General features: G+C 38.4%; 1 long non-coding RNA gene across 1 annotated transcript; it reads right to left on the bottom strand.

Annotated features, from left to right (window-relative positions):
- Positions 1-7218: 7218 nt before the first annotated feature.
- Positions 7219-12309, bottom strand: LOC144584631 (uncharacterized). Its single transcript, XR_013539006.1, has 2 exons — positions 12235-12309; positions 7219-9752 (listed from the first exon to the last, which is right to left on the bottom strand). It is a non-coding gene; the product is annotated as an uncharacterized LOC144584631 (long non-coding RNA).
- Positions 12310-16552: the final 4243 nt, after the last annotated feature.

Raw genomic sequence — 16552 nt, forward strand, 5'->3', positions numbered from 1 at the left:
AATGATTGGCTTTAAAATATTATTATATTTTTATATCATTAAGAATGATATATATATTTATATTTTTATATCATTAAGAATGATATATATATTTATATTTTATATCATTGATATATGTTTATATCATTAAGAATTATATATATGATATATATCATGAAGAATGAATTTTTAAAAGAAAAAATTAAGACTTGGTCAATATCAAACCAAGATAAAAATATTTTAAATGTTATACAGGTCTGAGTTCTGCCTTTGCCCTGAAAACCAAAAGCAGTGAGGGAGAGAAATTTAGCCCTGAGAGCTGTCCGTGAAGGTTCAGATATGTCAGTATGAGGGAAATGTGGAAAGAGTAAACTGTTCATAGCTTTGCCTCAGATGAATTTATTTTATTTTTGCCTCGGATGAATTTATTTTATTTATAAATAAATAAAATAAATGAAGTAATTTTAATTAATTTTTGATCCATTTTGTTTCCTGACAGGTTCTGCTGTGAACCTAATTTCTGCCAGCTGTCTATTTATTTATTTATTTTTGTAATTTTAATTTGCTTCATGCTATTGTGTTTTTAGGGATCATGTTTACTGTGTTCCCTTTTCCATTTTGTTCTTCTGATGTTGTTCTGTTTGCTGCCCAGAGAAGGAAGATGGCTGTGCTACTAGTCAGGCAGGATAAAAATGGCAATTAATTAATCAGTTAATTAATTAGATGCAACAACCTGAGCTGCGACTTAATGTTACCTCAGAGGAGCTGTTTCTGCTCAGTGTCTCCCAGCAGGACCAGCCCTGCCTTGTTTTCTAACTCCCTCAAGTGTAAGCAAAGTTGCAGACATTGTTTCCCTCACAAAAGTCACAACATCCTTCATATCCTTCACATTTAGGGGAGGAGCTTTACATAACCCCTGTTTTTTTTTAATAAACTGATGCCAAGTTAATGAAAAGGCCACATTGTGACAGAAAGTCGTGGTGTCAGAGACAGGTTTCTTTGATCACCTTCCACTTAGTTTATTCTTCATTTCCTTCCACATGGCTTACTTGTGTGGGGCGGGGGGAGGGGAGGGAGGCGATGAGGGAATGATAACGTAATGGTGTCTGTGTGGTGAGATGCCTTCAAGTAGGGCATCTATCGTTTTGCCCATAAACGTATAATAAGAGCTGGATGCCGGATAAGCGTCTTTATTGAAACCTGCGACGTTTCATCCCTGGGAGGGGAAAGGTTACCACAGAAAAAGCCCCACTGCATGGCTTCGTAGGGTCAGAAATCAGGTGTCCAACCTTTTGGACTCATTTCATAGAAAAAGAAAGGTTGAAGAGTAAGGCTAGTTAACACTAGCTTGGTTAACACTTATTCACTTATTTGAGGGGGAAACTCATTTTTTTTTAATACAGAAAATCCTGCATGGATGATGAAGGGCACATTATCCCACCACCTTTTGCCACCACAGATATAATTTGCAAACAGTGGTTTCCTCCCTCATTTGTTGAACATGGGACTGAAAGCCATGCCCTTCTTTTTCATATTCTGGCTCATCATTGCTGAGGCGCTGGAAATATTGACAAGCACTGGAGAACCTGGAGCATTTTAAACCCTTCTGAAGAGTTTTGCTTGGTTGCAGATAATAGGAATGTGTGGATTCTATGCATATCTCCTCAGAAGGCAGTCCCAGCTCTGAGTTTTATGTGGATATTTCCAAGGAAATGTGTGTGTGCATGCATATGGTGTGTGTGTGTGTGTGTGTGTGTGTTTGTAGGGGTTATCTCAACCTTTGAAATACTTGGATAGCCCCTCAGGAGCACCTCAGGGAAGGGGGACGCAATTCACTCCCCAAATTAAATGTGAGCCCCCTCCCCCCCTCATTCAGGCCCACATGTAATTGCTTATTAGGATTCAGCTTTGCCCTAATTTGGGTTATGGGCCTGACATATTTCCCCCCCCCCCAAAAAAAAAAACAAACAATGGTTTGTTTTGCCTCAGTTTCTTGCTAAATTGTCTCAGGGCTCCTGAGGTAAATTGTGCGCCCTCATCAACGAGCTGCGTGCCGCTGCAAAGGGTCTAAGGTGGTAAAGTGACCCGTTTCCCAGAGGACGGTCCTCTGTTCAAAAGCCGCAACTTGAAGGCCTGTCTAGTCTCCAAAAAAAAGAGTGAACCAGAACACTGATTGCACCCATCAAGGTGGGAATGGGGAAGTTGTGGCCTTCTGGATATTATGAACTACAAATCCCATCTGTACCAGGCCAACATAGTCTGTGATGGTGGATAACAGCAGCTGTAGTCTAAGAATATCCAGAGACCCCTTGATAGCATCTGGACAGCAAATTAAAGCAGGTGCACAGGTTACAGCCTATTCTCCTGTGTTGTATTTTTTTTTAAATTTCAATGTTTGTTGTTTGTTTGTTGGTTTATGACTTAGTGTTTATTTATGACTTATGACTTACTCAAAGCAGTTGACACATAAAAACAATGATCCAAACACCCACAGACACACATATATAACAACCAAATAAATCCCAAGTGATGATGGACTTATGGGAAAGTCTGTAAAAATAATGTATGGGAGGGTGCCCTCTAAGGATGAGAGAGAGGAGGCCTGATGAACTTGCACTGGGAGCCTGTTCCACAAGGTGGGAGCCACCACCAAGGAGGCACAATTCCTGGTGAGATCTTCTTAGCCTCTCTCAGTGTGGCAACCCAGAGAAGCAAGGCCTGTGAGCAGTGGGTGGCATGAGCTGATGTCCTGAAGGAGAGATACTCCAACAGGTACTGAGGCCCCAACCATGAAGGACTTTATATATTAATACTGTTAGGGATGTGGTGGCGCTGCGGGTTAAAACGCAGAAGCCTCTGTGCTGCAAGGTCAGAAGACCAGCAGTCAGAAGATCGAATCCACGCGACGGAGTGAGCTCCCGTCGCTTGTCCCAGATCCCGCCAACCTAGCCGTTCAAAAGCATGTAAATGTGAGTAAATAGGTACCACCATGGTGGGAAGGTCACGGCGTTCCGTGTCTAATCGTGCTGGCCACATGAGCACAGAAACTGTCTATGGACAAACGCTGGCTCTATGGCTTGGAAATGGGGATGAGCACTGTGCCCTAGAGTTGGACACGACTGGACTAAATGTCAAGGGGGAACCTTATACTAATACTAGCACCTCAAAAATGGTGCAGAAAACATAGGTCATACTAGTGTTGTTGTTTTTAAAGCAGCTCTACTCCAGTGGGTTGGAGTGCCTGGGAGTTTAGAGGTGCATTGTGTCTTCTAGTAGAGAAATCAGACAAAGTTATTTGATTAGGTGTGGCTGATGGAGTTACTTATCCTGATACTCATGCGTCATTGGGCAAGTTACATGGTCCCAAAATGCCACCAGAAGGAGAAATTGGTAAATCACTTTCATGTACTTTACACATTGAAAATGCAGCGAGAGTTGCCGTAGATTGGAAATGATTTGACAGCATTTAATTATTATATATGAGAGACTTGTATAATTTTGGAGCTCACTCATTCATAGGATTGGCATAGGTCAGAGGTAACTTGACAGTGCATAAGAACAACAAATAGCACTGTGATCCTGCAATTGTGTTTAAATTTATAAATTGGCATATGAAAATATAATGCCAATGTGAGTCTTTTTGTAATTTATTTATATTATATATGTTCCTTCTTTTTTGACAATGCCAGGAGGCTGCATGAAAATCCATTTGGAAATCCAGGCTTTCAAAAATGTATTTTAAACTTTTGACTCTTCGTCCTTTGTGTCATCAACCCAACACCTGCCCCAAGCCATTGAACGTTCAACACAAGATTTAAGTTTCAAGAAAATGCAAGTTTGCACAATATTGCTCCAATCTGGAGCCTGGAAATATTATATCTATAGCAATTGCAGCCAAATGGGTGGAACATACATATTTTTATGACCTAAAAAGGTGTACATAAGTGCTTTGATTTCTACTTAACTTGATCAAGAAAGACTACCATTTCCTGGTTCCCTAGCAAAAAGAATGCTAAAATCAATAGGTATGTTCAAATGGCCACAAAGCCCCACTTTCTAAGAACCAATCAGGGCTTGTCTGAATGGGATTGTTTGGAGTAGGCTGGTATGGGCTAAATAGGATCACATAGACTCAGATACAGCTCCATTTGGCCATTGGTTGCAATAATTGCATCCAAATTGCATATGCACCTCAAGCAACCCTAAAAAGAAAAAAACCAATACACATCTTTACCTTCTGTCTTCTCTTGCTTCCAGAAATAAGTTTTCATTTTTAATTTTTTCAGAGTGATGCAGCTCATCAGCACTGTCATAATACAATTAAAAAAACTTTTATTTCCTCTACCCACCCACCCTCACAGAGTAGTGTTTAATTTCATAAAGTATCATAAAGTTTAATTTCATTTCAGTATCATAAAGGGGCTGTCTTCTTTAGCAACTTCACTACATAGGCAAACCGACATCCAGAAACTCGCTTTGGTTTGTTTCTAGCAATTGCACATGTGGGAAACAAACCAAAATGGAGCAATCCTTCCCACACCAAAAAAGTAGAAGCCCCTGACAGTGACCCAGAAAGCTGCAGATAAGAATGCTCTGGGAATGGGCTGATTTGTTCCACCAGTTAAGTCAGGTGATCATCAGAAAAAGGAGAGAACTAGCCCATCGCGACAGCAGAACAAACAGCAGATTAAGTTGCCCCTCTGATCATACCCTTGGTATTTCAATACAACAAGAAGGGTGACTTTAACTAGACCTGAGTCAATTGCAAGCTGTCTCACTGGCCGTCTTCTTCCTGCTCTGTCTTGATCACTGGAAATGACCAGAAAAGGCTTCATCCCCTTAATTTTATGTGTGCTGGGTTGGTTTTTAAAGAGAGGCATAGCCAGTGAAAAATCTGTCACCCCAAAGAAGCCCATGCCAAGTAATCTTGAGCCTATGGCCAAATAAATTTTGTTGTACACAATATCTAAAACTCAAGGACATACTGCTTCTGTACATGGAGTATTTTGGTTATTTACTTAAATTCTGTGTTTCCTTCAAATATGGCATTTATGCAGTTGTAGGTTCGTCCTCTCAATAATCCTGTGAGGGTCTGAAAAGTTATCCAGCAAACATTCATGCATGAGTTTAAAACCAAGTTGTCCTCATTTTAACCCAACTCTAGACTAACCATGATAGTGCAGTGACCTTTACAAAAATGTTGCTAAATGTACATATGCTTAGTGCGTTCATTAAAAAAAAATTAAAAATATTCTGATAGTAATCCTAATCACAATAGGTGATGACAATATTGCTTAAAAAATCAATAATAATAATGGTCGTAGTAATATAACAATCAAATCCTTAACTCAAATCCTACCTATGTTTATTATTCCCGTTCACTCATTCCTTTATATAAATAGATATTACATTCTGCTGATGTCCAACGCAAGCTATGGAAAAGTGAAGGAAAGGTAATATAGCAACAGTAATATAATAGTTTGCTCATTATAATTCTTACTATGTTATTGTAATGTTTGCAGGGGACTATCGAGCAGAGGAGCATAAGAAGCAAGTCACAATCGAATGGAAGACTGGCTACGTGAGTTTGATTTTTTTTTTTTTATAGACCCACCTTTCCTTCAGTAAACTTACAGTATCCTGTAAGGTCTCCTTCTCTCCCCACTTTACTCTCAGAAGAACTGTGTGAGGTAGAACAGGGTGAAAGAAACTGGCTTCTGTTAAGGTTATTCAATGAGTTTCACGGCGAATTAGAATCTTGGTCTTCCAAATCCCATTTGAATATTCTAACCACTAAACCACTATAGCAGATCTCTCTCTCTCTCTCTCTCTCTCTCTCTCTCTCTCTCTCTCTCTCTCTCTCTCTCTCTCTGTGTGTGTGTGTGTGTGTGTGTGTGTTTGTAGACAAAAATGTAAGCATTTGTACTTGATCAGAATTGAATCAGAAGTCTCAAAAATGTCTTCATTAGAAAAAAAATAGAAATCCCAGTGTTTAAATATCTTTACAAATAGGATTGCAATATGTGCTGTGTATATTATATATTTATTTTTATTCAATTTATTTATTATTTAATTCTTTTAAACCAGTTGAATCATTTACTGTTTTTTAATGATGAAATCCACCTTGAGTCCTTTTTTCAAGGAGAAAGGTGGGGGTAAAAAATATTTCAAATAACTAAAATAAATCAATACATTTGTAGCTAATCGTACTTGCCCCGATTGTGTCAGGTCATTGGTGCTGGTGATGTTGAACTAACCTTCTATACAATGACATATAGAGTATCTGAAGGAAGGCTTTACGGAGGAATCTAAGGTCATTCCGCTGGATATGATGAAGCATAGCTTTAGTAGTTACACAGTGGTCCATTGTGAGGAAATTCCTAATAGTAATTAACAAGCATGTTGCAGGCATAGGTGCTGAGTTCCTACATTCTTTGGAAGGGAATATGTTGCATTCTTTTCTGGTGAAAACATGGATTGCATTGATGGCTTTTGGTGGAACTGTTAACAATCCAGCTCCATTCTCTTCATACCTGCATGATTGTTCTTTCCCACTCTGACAAACGTTACAGTCATTTCATTATCACATCCATCTTCCATGCTGTTTCCAGATGTCCTCTATGATCAACAGATGGACATTTCTTTAATGTTCTTGATTTTATCCCAGTGTTTGTCGTATTTAGAATGCTCCTACATTCAGTGGACACCTGCCTCTTAAGCTACACCCATCCTTACTTTTGTCCTTATGATTCCAGGGAAACCCTGGTAAGTGTGTGAAGCAAAGGAAGGCTGTTTAAAAGCTGTCTGGGTTCCACTATTTTGTGATGATGTGATTAGCTCTAATAAAAGTGTTGCCCCGGTGCAGATTGTGGCTATGTTGACTGTAAAACTCTGGGAGCAGTAGTCTAGAAAGAAGGAGAAGGAGGAGAAAACACACAATTTTTTCAAGCTCTGTCCAAATATGGCAGTTGATAACATAAGTATTTCTCAACCAATAAGACCAATACCAGTCAGCCTTTAAAAAAAAAGATAGTAACTAAAAATTCAGTGCTCCGACTTTCCCTGTTTACCAGACAGTCCTTACTTTCTGGTCCCAGTTCTGCACCCATAGTTGCTATTTTTGGTTTAATTTAGTTTAGTTTGCTCAGGGTTTCTACATCTCCAGAGTGCATAAATGGATAAATCTTGTCTGTGCTTGTCGTAAAATATAGCAATACTTACTACTTATTTTTTAATTGCTTTGAAACTATTTTGTATTGTTTTCACATGGTATCAGCTAGGCATTTTAATGTAAACGACTGGAGAGATTTTACTATATTAAGCAATACAACCGTGCTATAAATAACTAAAAATAAATAAAGAGCACATGGATCAATGCGGGTGCATGTAAGTAATTGGATGTGCAGGAATACTCAGAAGTGCAATGCTGTAGGCAGGCTGCCATCCAGCTGATGAGGCTTGTTTGGAATGCTTGATAAAGTACCATAGGAGCGTTGCAAAATATTGACATTTACGTAGATGGTGAAAAACAGGGCTCTTGTAAAATAGAATACAGCATCTTGCAGATAGCAAAACATTTAAAGAACACATAGTAACCAAGGGTATCTACATTAATTTTTCCAACGGAGGAAGCTAAATAATGGTTTATTAACATAATTTGCGAACCAAAAAATGCAAAACACAGTGTATCAGTCTGTGTGCATTACAATCATAATTAAATTCGGGATTCCTGTGGGAGGGTCCAAGTACCTTCACCATGATAGTAATGGGCTCACAAGCTGGTCTTTGATGGAAAAATACTTGTCTGTGCTGAAGGTGTGGAATCTCTGGTCACATAAAAGATATATGTTCACAGCTGAAATCATGGGGATTTGCCTTCAATTGAAGCACATGCTGTACTTAAGTAAACATATTAAGCCAAATCTACACAAATTGTGTTCTGAAAGGCTCTAGTTTCTATGCTGCTTGAGTAGACCTAGGACCAGACAAGTGCCAAGATAACCATAGTGTATAAATCTCATGTACAACATTTCTCCAAGAGATGAGAACATCTTATGGACCAACCTCCTAATTCCATTTTAGAGAGGTTCTTGGAGCCCAACAAAATTTCTAAAGCGAAAGCCTCAGACAAAAACGTATCTTACATCAATCAATAAAATAAATAAATATTGTGCTTTGAAGATCTTCCATCTAACTCTTAGGAGAGGCATTTCAAAGCCCAGGCTTCCCTACCATTGACTTAACAAGTCATACCTGGTGCAGATGTGCATTTAACAACAGTAGCAAAATAGAGGCTGCAGTAAATAGCTTAAATAATTAGTTCTTAAATACTGTATCCATCAGCCCAATGGGTGAGGGATGCTGGGAGCTGTACTATAACATCTGGTGAATCAGAAGTTCCTACCTCTGTTGATTAACAGAGGAGTCATCTATACCTCTGCTTCTGAGTTCTGTTTTTCTTGCCTAAATACTTCTGAAGATTAAATTATTTGGCTACAATTCACATGATCACTCAACAGCATTTATAAAATTAACAGGGAGGCCTAAAAAGGGAAAACAATCAGATTATATCAATATTAGTTTCAATTACACATTGAAAATGGAACAATGAAGCAAACTATAAATTGCAGCAAAAAAATATAGCTTCTGCTTTCAGATTATTTCTCCATGAAATTATACAGTACAGCAAACTCAGTTAAGAACTGCTGGATAGCTCCGTGGTTTAAGATTGGGAGTTCAATTCCGCACTGTGCCTCCTTGACAGGAGCTGGACTCCGTGATCCATAAGGTCCCTTCCAGCTCTGCAGATCTAAAACTATTACTTATATTTTAAAAGTCTGACAAGTATCAGTGGAATGATAGAAAGGGTAAGAGAAGATACATAAACATGACAAACCTTGGATTGAAAGCACCAACTCAAGGGTGAGCTAAGCAACATTTGATCTTCCAGGAGATGTCAAACCAAAACTGTAGCCTCCTTCAATTTTGGTTATGCTGCGTAGGACTCGTAAGAATTGCAACTCTACAACATATGGAAGGCTGCAAGTTGCTAACACTTGCAATTTTGTGGACCCATTTGAAATATCTGCCGTTGGTTTGAAGTGTTAATTATCATGTTTTAATACTTCTTAAACAAAGCAAAAATGCACTGAAAATCTACAATGCAAGTGAGAAAACAGAGTTACAACTTTGTGTTTGCATGTTTCAAAACACTGTCTTTACATTTATTTTAATTTTAAAAATTCAGATACAAAACTATCCATCTTTTATGTAGCAGAAAAGACTGCTACAAAACCAAACACATTTTGAACAAGGAAATTTTGTTTGTCTCAAGGAATCATTTATTTTTCTCCTACCACATCTGTCTGTTGATAACATCATTATATGTTGAAGGTCCAGGTGCTTTTTTGATAGAACACTCTTGAGTGCAGTTGGTAAACACAACATCAGTTCCTTGGCACTTTGGTCTGTAACATTCAAAAGAGAATTCTATAACATCCCTAATGCCACCAGTTATACACTCATTCTTCTTGCTATCCTGATACAATGGAAAACTAGTTTCCAATAACTTCGAATGTCCAGACATTTATATATTTTATGAATTAAGGCAAGATATCATCTACTGCACTGTCAGTAACACCCTTTTTGGTACTCTGTCTTTTCTCTGTTGAAGTATCGTGGGAACATGTTACCTATAGCTATGGTTTCTTTTCATATGGTGGTTTCCCTGCAGACTGTATAAACTCTTGCTGTTCTTTACAACTCTATTTTGTCTAAAAAGTGGGGAAAATATTCCTTGAAACAGTACAGTCATGTGGTCCTTCCATATTTTGAAAACATACCAGACAAAAAAGAAGAAAAAAACTTGTATAGTTCTTACACAAAATCCAAAATGGAGGGTGGGGAATACTGTTACTGTTCTGAACGGATGCTGTACTGTTCGTTAAGATAAACGCCAGGGGAGAAAGTGGGCACGGTTATTGGGATATTTTTAAAAATATATTTTTTATTTTTAAAATAAAATTAATAAAATATTCATTCAGAGAATAACTACATACATTTTTGTTGTGTTTCTTAGAATATTACCTGTATCTTTGTTTCATATCAGATAGAGAGTTTGTAAGGGTTTTTTATTCACACACTGAAATTTCTTTATTTCTTTAGTTATTTCAGATGAGTTCTCTAATACTATATTATAATTAAAATAAATACAATAAAACTGTAGCTAAAAAGAATAAAATAATAGGTATTTTAAAATCATTAAAATAATTCATTAAAATCCATGGGAAATAGCAAATAGCATAACAATAAGGGGGGAACCAAATAAATATGTTTATGCATAGGAAAATTTCTAATTCCTTTGTACAGTTTTGGTAACTTATACAACTTTTTTCACTGACTAGAACATATTTGTGTGTGTGTGTTCCCTAGTTATGACCATTTTAGCAGTTCACATTTTAAAATGTGTGCATTGTTTTACACACTCATTGGTCCAGAATGTAAATCTTGCAAATATCTGGTTCTTAAAACTGAGATGTACTTTTTCTCATAAGCCTCAAGGCTGTTTTAATCAAGATTATAAAACTGAATGAAATTCTTTTCCATCTCTAATTGATAGCAATAAAGTGCTTATTCAAAAAGAAAGTGTTTCCCAGCTCAATAATAAGTTTCCATTGATTTTCAGTTGTCTCTTAACCCATTAAGTGGTTAATTTATTATATTTAACTGGACTTGTCGACTGCTCAAACATGGGAGTAACCACCTTAATGAAATAGGGACAAATACAGAATAAAACAAACAGTTGTAATAAATGAAGAAAAGTCCACCTTTAATCCTGTTTTTATTTAGTGTAAGAAACAACGAAAACAACACAGCCTAAAATAGTTCTCTAAAGTCTGCCTCTCTGTCTCAGTGGTTCTTTTTCTTATCCTGTTCTGTAACCCACAGCATCTTTTGCTAGCTTATTTTCCTTGAGATCTGCTGGGCTACAACTCCAGGAATTTACTCCTCCTGTTAGGTTTCTGGCTGTGGAGCCAGCAATTGGGAGTTTGATCCTGGAATGTAATTTTCACTTCTTATAGTTTATGTTTAAGCTAGATTTTAATTAGCTATCTGGATAGCTCAGTGATTTAGGTGTCTGGATGTGGAGCCAGAGGTTGAGGGTTCGATTCTGCACTGGGCCTCCTGAGAGAAGAGCCAACCTATGTAGCCTTGGGCAAACTACACAGCCCCAAGGCAACCCAGAAGAAGGGAATGGTAAACCACTTCTGAGTACTCTCTACTTAGAAAAACCTGGAAAGAGTCACCATGAATCAGAACTGGCCTGACACATGAAAACAACAATTCCCTATGCAGACCGCTTTTAGGTGCACAAAAGTTCTTGTCAAAGCCAACTAACATGGACCGAGTACCTGGTGGGATAGAGGACCTTGTACTGCCTCTGAAAACAACAGCCAGACATCCTAAGGAAATTCACAAGCACAGCAGAATAAATATTGCTTTTCCTATTTGTTTCCAGCATCTAATAATAATTTAAAAAAAAAACTGATTTGCCTCTCAACAAGGACGTTTTACTTCTATATGCAATAGCAAATAGTTGTTAACACACCTAATATACAGTATATGAATCTGTGTAGCACATTTTAAAACTGTTTTAACCTAATGGCCATTATCCCCTTGTCCTCTAGCAATGTGTTTCGTAAGTTTAGCTATGCTCATCATTTTGTCTGTTCTGAGCCTGCTGCCAGTCAGTTTCAAGGGACAATTATGAGTCAAGAATTAATGTCTATTTGGTAAACTTCCGGCCAAGAACCCAACAGCTGGTGTAGTGAATTCTACAGTTCCACTGTGCCCTTTCTTTTCTGGATATTCAGTGGTTTGTTTGGATAACTACCACGCAGGATCTTGAGAGAATGAAAACTTTGGCTCCTTGGGTTCGCTAGGAGTCAGGAACATTACATTTCCAGACTATAACTTTCAGAACTTTCTCAGCCAGTGTGGTTCGTTGCCCAATGGTGGGAGATGTCACCCTTTTTGAATTCTGGGAGCTGAAGATTTTTTTTAAAAAAGTGCCATTTGCATTATCTGCTATTTCTTGTTTTGAACCCACTGACAATACCATTATCCCGATTAAGTTTTTTTTATCAAAAAAGTGCTGTGTGCCCCTAATTACAAACAAAGAAATAACACCTTAAGAATAAGAAAAAAACCAGGGCACAGTCCTTGGTGCTATTGTCGATTGCTAAAAAAACTCACCTTTTGTCTCTTGTGGCTGAAGGTCTTACTTGGTAGCGAGGAGCGGCCCGTGAGCGTATGTATGGGTCTGTTTTTCCAGCATTCTTGGCACCTTGTTTGCATATTTGTGGAACAATGCAAAAAAGAAAAAGAAAAAAACACACACACACACACCATACAGTAGGCTATAAGGAAACCAAAGCAATAAGGCACCCATGTTACATTGTGTCAAATGCCATTTTATTAGTATCAGAAGCTGCAACTGCCATCAAAGGGGGGCAATATGTAGTGTAATCTGCATAACCAAATTGTAAACCACCCAGAGAATGCTTGAAGCACTATTGGGCAGTATATGAGCAGTACACTTTAATGTTTTAACACAATGAGAGGCCATGACATTACCTTTTTTTTAATAGTACAACACTGATGTAACATTCCTTTTATGACACATAAGGTGTTTTCTCTTCAAGACTCACCCAACACGCCAGATAGTGAAGATAAAATGGATTGGGGAGGGTGACTACATGAGAGCTTTCCTGAGCTGTTTGAAGACGTGATGGAAAAAAAAATACTGTTAAAATTAAAATTAAACAAGCATGTGCACATATGTACACATTTCAAGCTCATTCATTATTCAGGCTCTCCCTTTGCATTCCCTATTCCTGGCATACTTCCAGTTTGTTGGTGGAAAATCTCCAGGTTTTGAAAATGTATCTTTTCTTGGACTGGAGGAACATTTAAGCAGAATCCGAAAACATCTCAGCTTAATAGAGAAGACAGTGACCTGGGTCACTGGTAGAGTTTGCTGTCCATGTGCTCTTGTGGATGGGTGCCTTCAGGATCACTCTGTTTCTCATGCTTCAAACTTGGACTGGACAGCCCTTCAAAAAGAAAATGCCAAAGCTTCCAACAGAGAAGCACCCTCTATTGAAAAAAGGATACACTGTCACTTTCATTGCCTACCCTGAGCTGTCAAAATATTGTTTTCCTACCGAGACCTGTTGAGTTCATCCTTTCGGCAGACTGCTTCAAGTTTTGTTTTGTTTTTTACGTTCATGGAAGACATTTATCATATGCATGGGAGGAATGCTCCTTGTAAAACATCGTGCTCTTAAGAAGGCATAGTAAAACCGAGACAATCAAGATCTTAATGGGTAATACATTTTTATGTGCATACAAGCATATAGCATTTGAGCCTGAAAATACTGGCGAGGCTGCTCTCAAATCATGCTATTAATATTCTATAGCAAATGTTGCTGCTGCTGCTACTGCTGCTGCTGCTGGCTGGTTCCAGAACTGAAGAGCTGTATCTGGCCCTATGCAATCTTCAATCAGAAGTAAGATGTGAGCCAAATCTATTCAACAGTTTTTGCCCAGATTTTCAAAGGCATTGCAAAAATGCTTCCTCTTTTCTTGTGGTTTTTAGCATTGCTTGGAAAAAAATATTGGTTTTTTTCTCCTTAAAGCTGGGCTCATTCTTGATTGCCTTCATTTGCTTTCAATGATGGGAAAGCTTGGGAAGTTCCTTTTTAAAGAAGTAATTCATTATGTAACTCAACACGGTCCTCCCCAAAGTGATTGATTCTCAATATGGAGAAATTTTAAAATAACTCAGTACATGAGATGTTTGTTACTTTAGGACTAGTTTCATTGGGCAAAGTCTGCTTGGCTCTTTGTTTTCTTAAATTTCCTTAAAATGCTCTCAAACTCTATGAGGAAAATGTTACTGATTTCAAGAACTAGTGACATGCTATTTGCTGGAGCGCCTTTGTACAAAAAGGTAACACGATAACATTGTTATTTGCAAACTTGGCATTGATGCTATCGCACCACCAACTCTGGTTGATCATATTTTAATGTAACGGCTTCCGGTGATGTAATTGCATATGATGTCATCTCATGATGGCATCGGGCTCATAAAGAGTCTGGTAGCACCTTGAGGACCAACAAATATGAGTTGGCAAAAGCTTTTGTGAACAACTTCATCAGATGAATGAAGTGTTGGCTCCCCTGGCAGCTTATTATGGGTTTTCAGGGATGGGGATGGCTTGGTGGTTAGGGAATGTGATCAGGTACCATGAGATGGAAGTAAAATACAAGAAGCGTAAGCATTGTTCTTCACCTTAACAGTGGTCATTCACAAACAGCAGTTGGATGGTAATACGGACAGGATTTTTTTTCAAGAGGTACATTTTGTCTCCTGTCCCTTGAAAAAGGACACATGCTTTTTATTTCACTAACATATTGGCACAGACAGAGTCGGAGAATGGAAAACTGGAGGAGGGGGGATTAGAAATAGAGCCACAGATAAGGAGCAGTTTGTTCTATGTTGATTAAGATATACTGTAATGCTTCAGGTTAAATTAAATATTTTATTGCTTTGGTCAAACTTAAGTTGGTTGTAAAATGTATTCTTGGGAGTTTGTGAAGGAGGGAAGGATCTGCTTGTTATTATTTCCTGTAACTCAGCTACAAGGAGTTCTAAACCCACCATAGCAGAAACAGAAATAAGATTGGCTAGACAGGGATTGGCCTATGCCAATTAATTGTCATGACCGAGTTTGTTATAAGATGACAAGGAACATGGAATGCTCTAAGGAGGGGTTCAGTGGCGAAGGAGATGCTCTAGTCACAGAAAGAAGTGCATGATTTCAAGCAGTACATGAGGCACAGTGCTAGCAGAAAGTAAAATGCCGTGACAGGTACAACAGGGAAAGACATTGGAGTACTCTGAGTCCAGAATGTGAAGATGGTGTCCTGACTGAGTAGTGAAAAAGACCAGTCGCAGGACACAGTCAGGAGACCAGTGAGACTGAGACACACGAAGCAGAAAGAAGTCCTCCTAAAAGGAGTTTGGCACTTGGATGAGACAGTCAAAGGAGAGTCAGTGTGGTGTACTAGATGGAGAGTCAGCCTAGGAGTAAGGCTCAAGAAACGAGGTTCAAACCCCTGCTTGGCCAGGGAGTCTCACCCAGAGTGGCAACCCTTCCTTGAATATCTTGCATACCTTGAAAACCCAATATGAGAGTTGCATATGTTGGATGTGACTTCCTAGAACATAACAACAGACCCAAAGAATGTTTTGCATGTGGTCCAGTGCATGGATCCTTATAGGGACGATAGTAGGGTTCTCAACATTACTCCTGCCCCAGGTCCCATAAATTATCTGGCTTGGCTTGCCATGCTGAATAGGGAGATGCCCCCCCCCCTCCTCAAGGGCATTTGTTCTTTATCCTTTGTTGGAACTTGTACAAACCGGGAGACAGAAGTTGTAAGTATCAGCTGAACTCTCTCCAAAATGCATGGATCCTAGTTATTTAGCTCTTACACAAACAGAGGGGAGATTGAAAGGAAGAGGCTAAAGATTTATGAAGTCCTTCAAGGTGTACCAATGCTGTATAGAAAAACAACAACCCAATTTCAAAAACTTAGTCCCTGCCTATCAAGATCACACTCAACCAAGCATAGTCCAACAGAAGGAAGGGGGAGGGGACAAATGGGATCTGAATGGAGTCTTCATTGGGGATGGGCTGGCTCAGAGGAAATGCCCTCTAAGTATAGATACTAAGTAATGTGGGGAGACTATGGCAATTTGCATCCTGATTTCAGCATCCCCTCGCCTTATATGGACATTTTTCTTCTTTCTGGACTGCAGCTGCCAAAATCCCTCACCAGTATGATTTTTAGGCATTTGGGGGTAATTTTCACACTTTAAAATATTTTTCCTTTCTTCATTGATTGGGGTTCCCCTCGGTATGCTAATACCTCCCTATTGTTTCTCAGCAGCCCATCTTGTGGGCACATCACCACTGGAACTGCATTTTTTTTTGTAACTTCCATCAAATTCTAAACATTTGGGAACCCAGAAGTTTTAAGAGTTTGTTTTCTTGAAAATGAAACATTCGTATGTAAGCAAACTGAATAATTTTCCAATTGTTTTAAATCTTATTTTGATCAAATTTGTTTCTGGAGTTTTAGTTTGGAGAATGGTAAATACATTATTTGGAAAAGGAACAGGTTTAAAATGCAAGTGAAAATGGCTGGAGGCAGAGCTAAGATCTGAATTTTGAAAAAACTACTGGATAGCATGTAACTAGAACAACCTGAAGATGCTCACACCACTATATTTCTCCCCTCTTTTTCTACATCCTTTGTTATATGCTTAGTTTTCACTGTATATATTCAAAATAGCCACTGAACATATTTGTTAAAAATCAAACCTCTGGACCCAAATCAAAGCCCTCACTCAACACTTTTCAATATACTGTATTCTGAAAATAATACATACACATTCCTGTGTGTTTTGTCATCTGTGGTGAGCAATTCTCTGTGTTCCTCC

The sequence above is a fragment of the Pogona vitticeps genome, chromosome 12 (genome assembly GCF_051106095.1).
Source record: "Pogona vitticeps strain Pit_001003342236 chromosome 12, PviZW2.1, whole genome shotgun sequence".
Classification (NCBI taxonomy): Eukaryota; Metazoa; Chordata; class Lepidosauria; order Squamata; family Agamidae; genus Pogona; species Pogona vitticeps.